Raw genomic sequence first — 14,734 nt, forward strand, 5'->3', positions numbered from 1 at the left:
AAAGAAAAAGTAGATAAATTTCCATTGGATGATGTGGTGCTGAAGTGGGATGCAAGGAATGAAGAGAAAGGAAAGCACGGAAAGTTCGAAAATCTTTGGAAAGGCCCTTTCAAGATTGCAGCATATAGGGGTCAGAATGCCTTTCTTCTGAAGGAAATGAACGGGGAAGATTGTCCGGGAGGGCCGATCAATGGTCGGCTGCTCAAGCGGTATCACTGTTGATTTATTAATGCTGCTTCCACTGTCATTGTAAATACCATTTTTATTTCAGTTTGGTTTCAGTCTGTAAAGTTAGTTTTTGAGTTATTTCAATGTCAAGTTTGAGTCAATTTCTTGGTCATTTCAGTTTCATAAATAAGTCAGAGTCCTGTGCTGTTTATCAAAATGATGACTCCATAGCCCAATGGACAAAAGGAACTGTCTAGCTCCTCCAGAGATCTGTTGTTCTTGGCACCTCCAAGGAGCTACCATCCCCCATTGGAGCCAATGTTAGAGTCGGTCTGGTCAGCCCTCCGTCAGAGATCAAAACTCTTTGTGCATTTCAATTTTAGGTGTATCGCTCCATTTCGCTAGGGGCATGCCATGATCTGACGGAGAAAGTCACGCTGATCATTTCCCCTCATGTCTGGCTCGTGCTGGCTCAGGTCTTTTGTTAATAATCACCAAAGTCCATGATAGTCAAGGTCTGGTCCTTTACAGGACAAAAGTCATTTTCTATGTTTGGGTCTAGGAATTCATCAATTTGGTCTTTGAAACATGTCCAATAAAGCCATGCAGGCCAGAGGGAGGCCCTTACACAGCTATGGTTCAGAGAGCTTCATCGTCATGTGGATAGACTTCGACTCTTCTTCAAAACTCTGTTTTGAAGAAAAGTCAGACAGTGTCATTTATGACCAAATTTTCCAAAAAATCACCAGTTGACTTTTTCAGATGTAGTCATGGTTTCCGTGGCCAAATGCCTTGTCATACAGTCCCTGTAAAGATGCGCTGAAAATTTCATCATTTGAGCCAAAATTTCAAAGGGAAAGTGAAAATCAGTGTGTTTTAAAGTCAGTGAAAAAGTGCAAACACAACATTAGAAAAATGGGTTTTCAAGGAAGCAAAAATTAAACCCATCTCTTCCAAGGCTATATATACATGTTTTTATCCAAATCAAGGGCATTGTGCTATTACAAGCCTTGGAGAGACATTGCAAAGGTGGAGTGCGAAATCGTGAAGCGTTTGAGTGAGTGGGAGCTGGTTTTAGAGGGCGCGGCGCACATACCCAGGAGCGCGGTGCACTCACCGGGCACGGCGCACACAGAGCCAGCCCGCAGTTGAAAGTTTCCATAGGCGCGGTGCATACCCAGCGCGTGGTGCACTGGGTTTTGCGCGCGGCGCACACAGACCAGGGGCCGAAAAACATTGCCAAACCACTCCGAATTTTGGTGAATGCTATCAAATCGAGAGGTAGGCCTTACGACATCACCTGTTCGTCAAATTTTATCAATGATATGGTGTTTATAGAGATGTTTGAATGTCACCAAAATGCATAAGGTCAACCATAAGAAATCACCAAGAAAATGATGGCTAGGGTTGTTAAAATGTGTTGTTAGTGCCAAGGTTTCACTCCACTCACCTTTTCCCCTCACCTATCATTTTTCCCATCTCCCCTTGATCATTTTTCCTAAAACCCCTGCCCTAAATTACTACCAAACCCTCTCCCTATCCCTCCACTATTCGGTCAACACAAAATCACCATAAGACCAGCTCATTGTGCAAGCAAGGCGGTGGAAGAAAGGTGCATGGTCGAAGAGTTGAAGAGTCAAATGATTAGGAGCAATTAAGGGTGATCTCAGAGCGCATGGCGCACACACAAAGGAGCGCAGTGCACTCATTGGGCGTGGCTCACACAGAGCCCGTCCACTGTGTAAATCCGCCACTGGCGCAACGCACTCAGAGCGCGCAGCGCACTGGGCATTGCGCGCGGCGCATAGGGATATAAAGCCCAGAAAACAACTAATTCGCCCAAAAAGTTTGTGGATGCTCATCAAATTTGAAAGGTAGGCAACCTACCTCCACTCTTGCATCAAACTTGAAAGGAATAGCATGGTTTTAGGAGTATAAATCAGATGCAAAAATTTTTATAAAGCAAACAAAAGAAGACACAAAGAAACCATGATCCTAGGGTTTGTGCTACAGTAACAATGTTGCCAAGGTATTTCAAACCCTACCCCATCAACACTATACCCAAAATACTCCCAAGTCCCTGGAAAATCTCTCCCTTTAACCCCTATTCTGATTACATCATTCCCTTCCTAATATTCCCTGTTTTATTGTCCCCTTGGTGGAAGATTGTTAGAGCAACTACCAGCTTCATTGGAATCAAAGGGAAGCATAAAAATCAGGGTACAAACAGCAGTAATGGCATCCGAAATTTCATCCGAATATGAGGAGGAGACCCATAGTGACACAACTTCAGGAGAAAGGGCCCACAAGAGACATCACCGGAGTGGCAGACAATTTAGAGATGAGCCAAACACCCTCTCCGAGTTGCAGGCATGCCCTCTTACTATGTCTTGTTTCCAGCACTTAGCATGTTTTGAATTTTGTCAGAGGGTGGCAAATGTCAGAGTTCATCATGAGTTGGCTCGTCTTTTTGCACTTCACCTACATGGAGGACAGTCTATCTTGGCTGGGGTCACTTTCACATTGACACCCGAAACCATATCAGTGGCAACAGGCATACCAAACATTGGAGAGCAGTGGCATACGAAAAAGAAGGTAGAGAGGCATCGTTATGAGCCTTACATCAAAGACAGCTGTTTGAGCCACCTCACGAGAGTTTTTCCATTCAGATTTTTGAGAGATGAGTATGCCCCGCTCATGAAATTAATCATGAAGTATTTCAGTTGTGAGGGGAGGTTTTCTTGCCTTTATGCCTATCACATCAGGTTTCTCATGCACTTTACCAGGGTGCGGATGATGAACCTCCCATTTTTCATCTGCGGGAACATAGAGAGGATGAAGAATTTCATGCAGCACAAGACCCCTCGACAACATCTCAACAATGTTTATCACTTTGCCCTTATCCGGATTTTGGTGGACCATCAGTTGGGATTGCAGGGTATTGCTTGGGAGGACTTCATCTCCCGTGACTTCTTCAACACTCCACAGGTGGTTTCAGAAGTAGAGCATGAGATAGGGGGCCCATCTCATCAGTATGAGCGACATGAGAATGCTACTATGCCAGTATACATCACCTATCAGAGAGGCAGTAGACTCTTATTTGCAGCAGCAAAGCAAGTGTTATCTCCACCCGGGGTGGAAGGAGCCTCGCTTCTAACATCAGCATCACAGGAGTAGGGTAAGGGTAAGGAGCCAGTGCAGGAGGAAGGGCCATCAGGTGAGCGAGAGATCGAGTTTGCTCTCCTCCAGTTGGATGAGACAGATGCGGAACTAACAAATGCGGAGCTTACAGAGATCATCCAGGAGCAGCAGTCAGTGATTGAGTCCATATCCCTTGACTTGGAGAGGGCCAAGTGGAACATGAAGTACCTGGAGTAGAGAAACAAATAGCTTGAGGACCAACAGACGATCATGGAGCTGCAAAACATTCATGAGCACCGCCAAGCTGCTCAAAGAAGAAGGGTTGCGCTCACATCTTTGGAGCAAGCAATCAATGAGGATCGAGAGGCCAAACTTGAGAGGGTCAACATGCATTTGGAGAGGCTGCTAGACAAAGATGACCAGGACCTTGCTCTACTGAGACATATGGCTTTCCGTTACAGGGTGCGAAACATGAGTGCACAGGCCCGGATAAGGAACTTGAAGGAAAAATTGAGGAAAGCAACAAGAAGGGAAAAAAGGGAAAAAGAGCAAGATCGGCTTCGAATCTTGGCTGAGGCTTCCTTGGCCCATCATAACACCCCATAGAGATCCTCCAACCCAAATTTCAAAAATATTGGGGAAATTTCGGTCACTTGGTAATTTTTTGGGTAAAAAACAGGGATTTTCTCCCTGTGCGCCGCGCCACTGGTGCGACGCTAAAATTATAGAGCTCCAAATGAGGAATGGCTTGCAGTTTTGGATTCAGCATGGAAAATTACGACTATTAGTGTCTGGGCAAGAACTTTGGGCAAGATCTGGGTCTCCTAAAGGTCAAGAAACACCCAAAAATGGCCTCTTTGCCACTTTTTTGACACACAAAAAGTAGTCTTGGGAGAATGGAGATTTGGAGGGGAAAATGAGCACTAAATTTGAAAATTCCAGTTGGGTTAGAAAGTAGACAGGACAAGATTTCTAGCAAGCCCACTTGGGCACATTTTGAACACCTGTAAGTGCCCCAAAACAGGCCCCAAATTAGCGCGACGCACAGAGAAAATGGCGCGACGCACAGAGGAAAAATTGCCCAATTTGCTTCCGTTTCGCGAAATTTCGGTTCACGACTTCTCCAAGTGGGCCCGCTCATCTACACTTCGGTTTTTTGGCACCAAAGGCGGTATTTAAAGAGTTTTTTCTCTCCAGATTTTCTTCTATCCAAGTGGCGATGGAAGGCAAACGGTCACCCAAAGCCAAATGTCATGTTTGTAGCGCTGCACTTGTAGCTGATGGTTGGCTGTCCATCTCCATTTCGAAATGATTCGAGTAACTCCCCAACCCTTGGGCATTCTATCTCTTCCTCACACATTCTATATATTGTATGCAAGTTATTTGCAAAGTGTTGGTTGGCTTATAACTTCTGGGAGACTGTGGGAAAGAAACTTTGTTTCTTCATTGTGTATTTTTGACAGAGAATTAATGAAAGGTAGTGGCTCTGTTTCATGAGATTCTTGTGGTTGTGAGTGTAGCAAATGTGTTTCTTATGTTTTCATATGTATTTCGTTATGTTTCATAATTCGATTCATGTTCATTTCTAGTGAAATTTTTTGAGTGAGATTAGGTAGAATTCAATTTTATTGCTTTGCCTGTGGGAAAATTTCATGTTCAGTGTTATTCTTCTGTTGAAAAGGATTCATGTCACTATGCCCTTTTCATTTTCTTCAGCAATCTATTCATGCCACGGTACCTCAAACTAAATTGTTACATTTTCCGCCTACCTTGCCTCACGTAATAATCTGTGCCTTTGTATTAAATTCTCTGTTCTTTGCTGAGCGCCGGTCCCATAACATCCCAGAAGCTCAGTCATTCATGAAAATTGTTTTCCAGAATCCCTATTCACTTACTAGCCTAAGGTAGATATTTCATTGTAAGTCACTTGAGACCGTTTTCAATTATCTATCCACTGAGCGTGACTCGGAGAGAGCCCTCTCCTGCTCTGGTAGGGCTAGCTACCAGACTGAGCGTGGTTTGTGGTTACCCTAATTTTTGCCTTCCTTCAGCCTAAGGCAGATTTAGGTGCTAACAGTTTCTATGTCAATGATGCAATTATACAAAGCAAATGAAGGTCTACTAGATCAATTAATTAACTAAGTTCATCCCCATTCATTCCTATATTTACTAATTTCCCCTTTCTTACCTTCATACATTCATATTCATTCATTTTCCACAAAAACCCCTTTTCCTAAGGTCAAAACCCTTTTTGCCTAGGAAAAGTAAAAATCCCATGTAAAATCCCTTTTTACATGAAAAACCCACAAAAAGTCATTTAGCCTAAGTATTCATATATATGTGAAAAGCCAATAACACACAAAAAACATCATAACTTAGCACATTTTCCCTTACCGCTCATATTCCACATTAATACTAACTTAATGTATTAAAACCCCTAAAATTCCCTTTCTCGTATATATTAGCTCCTTTAATTAAATAACCTGAAACCCTTAGTTTTTTTATAAAACTATGTATTTTCTAAAAAACATCGCATCGGCGGGATCACAAGTCTTTCATATAAATAACCCTTTACCATTGCGAAATGCGATTGCGATGGGCTTGGACCCGACGTGGATATAAGTCATATTCCATAGCCATATCGCATTCGCCCCTCATCACAAGTTCCACTAAAGCACCAACCCTCCGCCATTGCGATCCTCGATTGTGATGGGCCTGGACCCGATGCGGATATATATTATATTTCATGCCATATTGCATCCGCCCCCATTGCAAAGTCCTAGATATAACAGATATCCTCCGCATTGCGATATGTGATGCGTGACGGACCCGAAGCAATATATGCCAAAATTTATCGCCATCTTGCATCTGCCCTTCATCGCAAGTCCCACTAATAGCAATACCCTCTGCCGATGCGATCTCTGATATGCAATTTGAACCTGGACCTGACGGTGTTTATCCACCCACATTTATAAAATCTCAAATCCGCTATATGCATTTTGCAAAGTTTTTCTTCGTTAAATTGTTTTTTATGATTTTAACGAAGAAATAACTAAACCTCTGTTTTAACCACTAATCTGGGTTTTAAGCAATAATACAACCATTTCTGCCATTTTTTTATCATTCGTACCCTCTGTACTCCTTATTCACTCCACCACCGTTTGATCTAAGGTGTTCAGATCCAATGGCCCTCGGAAAATTTCAGGTTGACTCACTGTACGACATTACCCACACGAAAAGCGGTATTCCACTATTCCCTTTGCTACGTGTCAGGCTCAGATCGTTTCGAGTGACCTCTCTCCAAAACTACCCGTGCCTTATAAGCGGTGCGATGAAAACCACCTTCTGCAAAACGACAAAATGGTTACTGTTCACTATCGTGCCATATTTCAAAGGAAAACTGTTTTTCCCATTTAAATGCCAAATGACCATTTTGCTCTGTTTTTGCCTGTTTTACACAACGAACCCTCCATAAGCCTCTGCGACCAAAAAACCATCATTTTACCTTCAGATATGCCCTAGACTCCTTCCAATAGCCTTTAAAGCTCAATAAAGCCATTCATGACTGTCTCTGTCACCTTGTTTTTCTTAAATGATTTCTGTGTTTTGCAGGTGAAGACTGTTGTTCCAGGTTTACAAAGAAAAAGCTTGTGTACAGTTGGAGGAAAAATATGAAGACCATATCAAATCGCTTCACCCTGTAACATAAAATCCAAAGTGATTTACTGTTGAAAAACACAGTAAAAATCTGAAATCCACAGTAAGGATAAAAGGATCATAGTAAAGGTTACTCAGTAGGGTGAAAGCATATTAAATAGAGTTTAAAGAGTATAGGATAAAGATTAAATGAAGGAATCGACCAGAGTAAAAGATACAAACAATCGATCAGCATAAAGGGAAAAATATCAGATAAACAAAGCCAGCACAACCTGAATAAAAGGGGACAACAAGAAGCAGTTCAATAGCTGCCCCTATCTTCTTGCATGAAGATCTTTTCCTTTCTTAGAATAAATCTTAATTAGTTTTAGGTCATTTCTTAAGTTTATTATTGTATAAATAACTCTCTTCGCGAGATGTTATAGGTTCGGAGATTAAGATTCATAGTTCATCGCTTGTAAAGTCTTGACTGTTAATTCTACTTTGAACCTGGAAGCCACCTTTGAAGGAAGCTTTTTAAGACACTTGATGTACTCAATCTTTCTGGAACCTTAATACAAAGCAGAGGATTCTGAATCTGGTTTTACACAGTTTTGTGTTATCCTATAAGTTTTTCCAATTTACAAACATTATGTTTTTCTTCATATGCTTATGACTTATAGAGATATCTAGGTAGGAACAATTTGTGTCTCAATTGATTCCTATAATCTCTTGAAGTGATCATCTATTAATAGAATGGATTAATGAACTGTCTATTTAGCTAATCCCCTTTAATCGATAAATCATCAACATCTTTTGTAAGCGTTAAGTATACTACCTTGAACCTTTGGAACGTAGTTTAGAAGGTTTTCCAACTTATGATTGTTCTGTTTTACAGTCTGGAAACTGTGATAATCATATTTTTTTGTTGTCTTCTACTCACCACTATTTTTTATCTATATCACTATGTAATGCTTTATAGCAGCCCTTTGCTGAAGTATTAATATAACCCAAAGGATTAATTTCTTTAATTCTACATCTGTCTTCATTCATTGGTCTTCCAAAAAACTAAAACCAAAAACCCCAAAACAATTATTTTAGATGCTCTGGCATTGGTAGCTGACTTACTACTATCTCAGAGGTACAACATCAGACTAGCACCGTTGCTGGGGAATCAAATTTCATTTAAGTTTCCCTTGAGACAACGATATTCATTCATTCTTTTCCTTTAAAAGTGATTAAAGGTTTAGAAAGGTCAAAATCATTCACCTAGACGACTCCACACTCCCAAGCTGGCACCTTTTAAGCATACCTGATCTCGTTCAAAAGCTGACATAGTTAGTCCTCTATCAGATCCTGAAAGGCTTTTGGAAAAAGCCAGTTCTAAAAGGGGACACCAACCATCTTCTTCTTCCTCTTCAGTCCTACAATCTGAAGAGTTAGAATCATTTGACCCCTATAGTAATATCCCATCTGATCCTGATTACTCCCATTTATCACCTAGGGTTGCTGAACTTCTAAATAGAGGAGTTGATTTTAAGTCAGCATACCTTATTCATTCATTAGAATCTCATCCAATACCCACACTACCTCCAGGATCACCTAAAACTAAATCTGAGTTGGGTGTTAATCTACCAGAATATAAACCCACAGATTTCATATCCCCTACCACCTATCATTTTCCTTCCATGTTTGATCGACCTGAAGCTTCTTCTTCTAAACAATCTGAGGAGAATTTATCTATATATTCCAATCCTCTCTTTTAAACAAAAGAAGGTATCCCTTTATAGGTCCCAAAGTTAGTTCTTAGGACTCCTTTGAAGTCTTTCAGGAGATCTCCTCCTCCTTCACCTCCAACTAGTTCATCAACTCCTAAATCACCATCTTCTTCCTCTACTTCTTCTTCATCCTCTACATCCACATAAACACCTTCAACACTACCTGTTGTCATGGATTTCCAACCTATTGTACAGGCTAGATATGCTGCCTTAGTCTTACCTAATAACCTTGATGCATTCCCACCTGGATACTTAAAATACCTTCCCAAGTACAATGGATAAACTGGTCCCTCAGATAAGGACCATCTTCAAGCTTTCCTAAACTTTGCAGACAACATGAATATTGAACAAGAAAACGTTTATATGAGATTGTTTGTAAAGTCACTTGAAGGAAATGTGAGGATTTGGTTTAGGCAATTGCCAGCAGCTACCATTAGAAATTGGGAAGAGCTTACAAACATATTTAAAAATCAATGGGGTGTGAAAAAGGATCCTCTTTACCTCCTCACAAAATTTGAAGAGCTTAAAAGGAACTTCGGTGAACCAGTATCATATTTTATCAAAAGATTCAATAAACTCTATCACAAAATGCCTGCTGATTGTAAGCCCCCTGTAGCAGCAGCTAAGTCTATATTTTCTAAAGCTTTTGATGATGACTTTGCTATTATGCTACGAGAGAGAACTTCAAGAACTCTTGAAGATATGCAAATGAACGCTATAGAAGTAGAAGCAAATAGTACAGCCTCAACTTCTTTAAAACTTAAGGAAGAAAAGGCCCAAAGAAAACTCAAATCTGTTTAAGAAGCCTCTAGTTCCTCTAAGACTAAATCAGAAGACTCAAAAATAGATGAAATAACATCTCTTCTTAGAAACCTATGAAATAGGATTTCAAAGATTGAGACCTAACCTAGGAAAATACAACAAACAGTTGCTAGACCTCAAAATTAAAATCAAGGTCAGTATAAAATAAATCCACCACTACAAATTCTTTAGAGACCTAGCAATGATCAACAGGTTCCTACTCCTCTATTGATAGATGACCAACAACCTGATCATAATACTATGATAATTACTGAAGATATTAATAGTATGGATTCTTCTTCCAATCAAACAACCATCATTCCTCTCTCACAGAAAAATCAGGTTCAAGAAGATCAGGACGCTGCACAGGTCTCTAAATATCATGCTTTTTCTGAATTTTTAATTGCGGAATTAAACAAGAGGTATGAGCTTAGGCCTAGGCCTGGTCCTGGGAGACCTCCAAAGGAAACTCCAACAATTGAACCACGTACCAAAACTGCTGAAGCTCAAACAACTCTTATTCAACCATTAGATCATTCAATTGATACTACCCAAACTGGTAAAAACATTTTGACTACATATAATGTTGAAAAATAACTAGAGAGGGTTAAGATCCCAACTCTCAGAACTTTCTAGAAACCTTGGTTACAAAAGCCAAGTCACAAAATGGATACAAAATACCTGGGTTGATGTTGAAGGTGATGTCATAAGTTTGCAAGATGAAAAACCCACAATAGTTTTTGGCCCTAGTTCAGACATCATAGATGAGATAATGCCTCCTTTCTATGTAACTCTTAAAACAAATGATTCCATGTTATACAATTGTATGCTTGATTTAGGAGCATCACACAACCTTACGCTAAAATCTATCATGGACCTTTTGAAACTCAAAATAACTAAATCCTACCATGACCTGTACACCTTTGATTCTAAAAAGGTGCCCTGTTTAGGATTGATCAAGGATTTAGTGGTTACCCTTGCCCAAATTCCAGTGAAAAGTGTAGTACTTGATATTGTTGTCACAGATATCCCTCCCAAGTTTGGAATGCTCCTATCTAGGTCTTGTTGTGACAAATTAGCTGGAACTCTATAGATGGATATGTCATATGCTACTATTCCTGTTTATGGAGGAGAATAATTAAGATTACATAGAGAGGTAATATTTATACATACTGTTTGTAAAACTGACCAGCCAAAGAACCATCCAATTTATGCAATAGCTCAAGACTTTGGTTGTTTTCAACTAACTTCAAACCAACATAAAACTCAAGTCAAAATTGAAGAAGTAGTTGAAAGTCCTAAACCAAACCAAACTGATATTTGGAAACTGTTCTTTGATGGCTCTTGCACGAAATATGGGGCAGGAGCTGGAGTAGTTTTAATTTCACTTGAAAAAAGAAAATATAACACAATCATGTAAATTAGATTTTGAAGTTACCAATAATGTTGTTGAATATGAAACTTTCCTTTTAGGATTGCAATCAGCCAAAAGCTTAAAAGTTCAAAAGTTAAGTGTTTTTACTGATTCAGAGCTTATTGTTAAGCAAGTAAAAAATGCTTGCCAGACCAAGCACCCAAGACTTAGGTCCTACCGAAATGAAGTATGGGATTCAATCGAAAACCTTTTTGATGCTTTTAATTTGACTCATATTCCCAGAGATCAGAATATTCACACAGATGCTTTAACTGTCTCTGCTAGCGCTTTTAAGATTCCTGATCATACTGATGTACTCTATCAGATACAAGTCAAATATAGGCCATCTATCCCAGATAATATGAAACATTGACAAATATTTGAAGATGATGAACAATTGAAATCATTTTTGAAAGTAATAGATGATTTTTCATTTCTACAAATTGATGAAGATAGAACTGAAATAAATGAAAATGCAAATGGAAATGATACTTCAGATTTTAAAACCCAAATTGCAAATCATGACATTATTCAATTATCTAATAATTTCATTCCAAAGGGACTCATTCCTTTAGAAAAATTATTTGATCAAAATGATGTATTTCGAAACCCTCAGTCCATTTCTTCAGAAGATGACATAGAAGAGATTAATATTGGAACTAATGAAGATATCAAAAACATCAAATTATGTGCATCTCTAGACCCTGAGATCAAAGCTCAATATCTTAAGTTACTGCAAAATTATAAGGATGTTTTTGCTTGGACTTATGCTGATCTAAATACCTATGATACTTCATTAATACAACATAAGATTCCTTTGAAACTAGAAGCAAAACCCTATCAACAAAGCTTAGAAGGATAAATCCAGCCCTTCTACCAATTGTAGAAAGGGAGATTAAGAAAATTCTAGATGCACAAATTATCATCCCTCTTAGATATTCTAATTGGGTTGCAAATCTAGTTCCTATTAGAAAGAAAAATGGAGAAATAAGACTCTGTGTGGATTTTAGAAATCTGAATAAAGCATCATTGAAAGATAATTATCCTTTGCCCAAAATGGATCAGTTACTTCAAATGGTTTCATGAGAAAAAAGACTTTCTATGCTTGATGGATTTTTAGGTTACAATAAGGTAAATGTTGATACAACAGACAGAGAAAAGACAACCTTTACTACACCCTGGGGTACATTCATTACGCTAGGATGCCATTTGGCTATATGAATGCTAGAGCAACATTTCAGAGAGCTATGGACATCGCTTTTATGGGTCAGGTAAATAAATTTGTGGTTATTTATCTTGATGACATAACTTTTTTTTTCTAAATCTGATGAGAAACATCTAAAGCACTTGATGAAGGTTTTTGACAGGTGTAGAAAATTTGGAATATCATTGAACCCTAAGAAGTCCTTGTTTTCTATCAAAGAAGGAAAACTGCTCAGCCATATAATTTCAAAGGAGGGAGTGGTAATTGACCCCAAACTAGTATCTGCCATTGAAACATTGGCCTTACCTAGAAATAAGAAGGAGATTCAAGCTTTTCTACGCAAGATCAATTTTCTAAGGAGGTTTATTCCAAATTATGCAGAGATTGTAAAAGATATAACTAACATGCTCCGAAAGGGCTATGAAATCAAATGGACTCCCTCTTCTAGGCATGCATTTGAAAAAATAAAAAGGGCCATATATGAAGCTCCCACCTTAGCCAGCCCCGATTATACTAAGCCATTTAGTATTTTCTCTTTTGCCTCTGAAACAACCCTAGTTGTTGTTCTTTTACAGAAAAATGAAGATTCCCATGATTAATCCATAGCCTTTTTCGGCAAGGTTATGAGAGATGTTGAGCTTAAGTATGATATCATTGAGAAGCAAGCCTATGCCCTCATTCAAGCCCTGAAATCATTCAGGATGTATGTCTTACATTCACCTATTACTGCTTATGTCCCTAATAGTTCTATGAAAATTTTCCTAACCCAACCAGACACTGATGGGCAAAGAGGTAGATGGATCACTCAAATTCTGGAGTTTGATCTAACTATCAAGACTACTAAGCTAGTAGAAGGTCAAGGATTAGCCAAGCTTCTAGCTGAATCCAACTGCAAAGTACTTGGAATCAATTCTGTTTTATAAATACAAGGGAAGAATACACAAGAACCTTCCCTTCATTCTAAAGGGGAGAATCCACAAGAACCTCTACCTTCAGAGCAGATCAGTCCTATACACATTGATGAAAAATTCTTGTTGTCAAACTGGTATCAAGATATTGTAAATTTCTTGATTCATTTTGAGTGTCCAACATCATTCTCCAAAACCCAGTGTAAAACCCTTAAGTTAAAATCAGTCAAGTACTGCATTATAAATGCAAATTTATACTAGAAAGATCCACTAAATATTTTGTTATTATGTTTAACAGAATCAGAAACTGAAGGAATCATTGATCAGTTTCATACAGGATTTTGTGGGGGACATTATGCTTGGAGAGCAACATCATACAAGATTCCAAGGGAAGGATTTTATTGGCCCACATTGTTCTTACAAGTAGGGGCAAAGGTTAGAGGTTGTGTTCCTTGTCAAATGTTTGATGGTAAACAAAAATTAGCAGCTCTTCATAGTTTCAACGCCTTTTTCTCAATGGGGATTAGATTTTGTTGGAGAGATTCACTCCACTTCAAGTAATTAGCATAGATGGATCCTCACTGCAACAGACTACTTTAGTAAATGGGCAGAAGCAATTCCAGTTAGAAAGGCTACTGATTTAGTAGTAATTAAGTTTATTGAGGAGAATATCTTGTCTAGATTTGGTTGCCCAACTCAAATTGTCACAGATAATGCAACAGCCTTTTCTAGTGTTAAATTGATTGAATTTTGCCAAAAATACTAGATTCTATTACATCATTCAACTCCATACTACCCTCAAGGTAATGGCCTTGCGGAATCATCCAACAAAATCCTGGTAAAGATAATCAAAAAGACTTTGGTCGATCATAAGAAGAGCTAGGATTCACATTTGATTTATGTAGTATGGGCAAACAGAATTACTCCAAAGAGATCAAAGGGAAAATCTCCATTTCAGTTAGTGATCTGATATTGATATGAGATAATTAATAAGGTATTACAGACTCATGTGCATGGATGTGCCTATGTTATTTTATGCAACGGATCGATAAGATTGTGAAATACACAGGAAATGAAGCAATTAAAGAAAACATAACAGGCAAACATATAAACACAAGAAGTTTAATAAGGAGTTCACCCAATACTCCTGGGCTACGTCTCTCGGTCTAGCCTTCAGTGGTGGCCTCTCTATTATGTTTTCAAGCAGAGTTTTTACAACAGTGAGCTCAATTTGAGTCTCACACAATAGATATAAATCAACAAGACTGTACTTGGATCCCCCAAGTCTCTGGAGTACACAGACTCTCCTTACTGACTCTTGACCTCTATTGGTCACAGTAGTATGAGCCCAATCTGAGACTCATACATGACAGGCATTACAGAGGAGTGCGCTTGAACCTCTCAAGCCTTCTCTGGAGTACACAGACTCTCTGACTCTCTCTGTCTCTGTCTTAACTCTGGCTCGATGCTGCCTTTGCTTCTGTAGGTCAGCTTGGCTTCTTCTCTCTGCTTTCGGCTTACTGCCTACTTCTCTCTTCACTTTTAGCTTGCTTCTCTATTATATCAGTTTGTGGCTTTAAAGCTAATCCGCTTTCTGATTGTTCGTTTCCGCTTCTCGGCTTTCTGGTTCCCCTGCCTCTGTCAGTTTGAATCCCTCTGTCCTGCGTAATCAATCACTGTATAA

This window comes from Pinus tabuliformis, chromosome 3_2 (genome assembly GCF_031772625.1).
Source record: "Pinus tabuliformis cultivar Carrire ecotype Pingquan chromosome 3_2, CPIR1, whole genome shotgun sequence".
In the NCBI taxonomy this organism is placed as follows: domain Eukaryota; kingdom Viridiplantae; phylum Streptophyta; class Pinopsida; order Pinales; family Pinaceae; genus Pinus; species Pinus tabuliformis.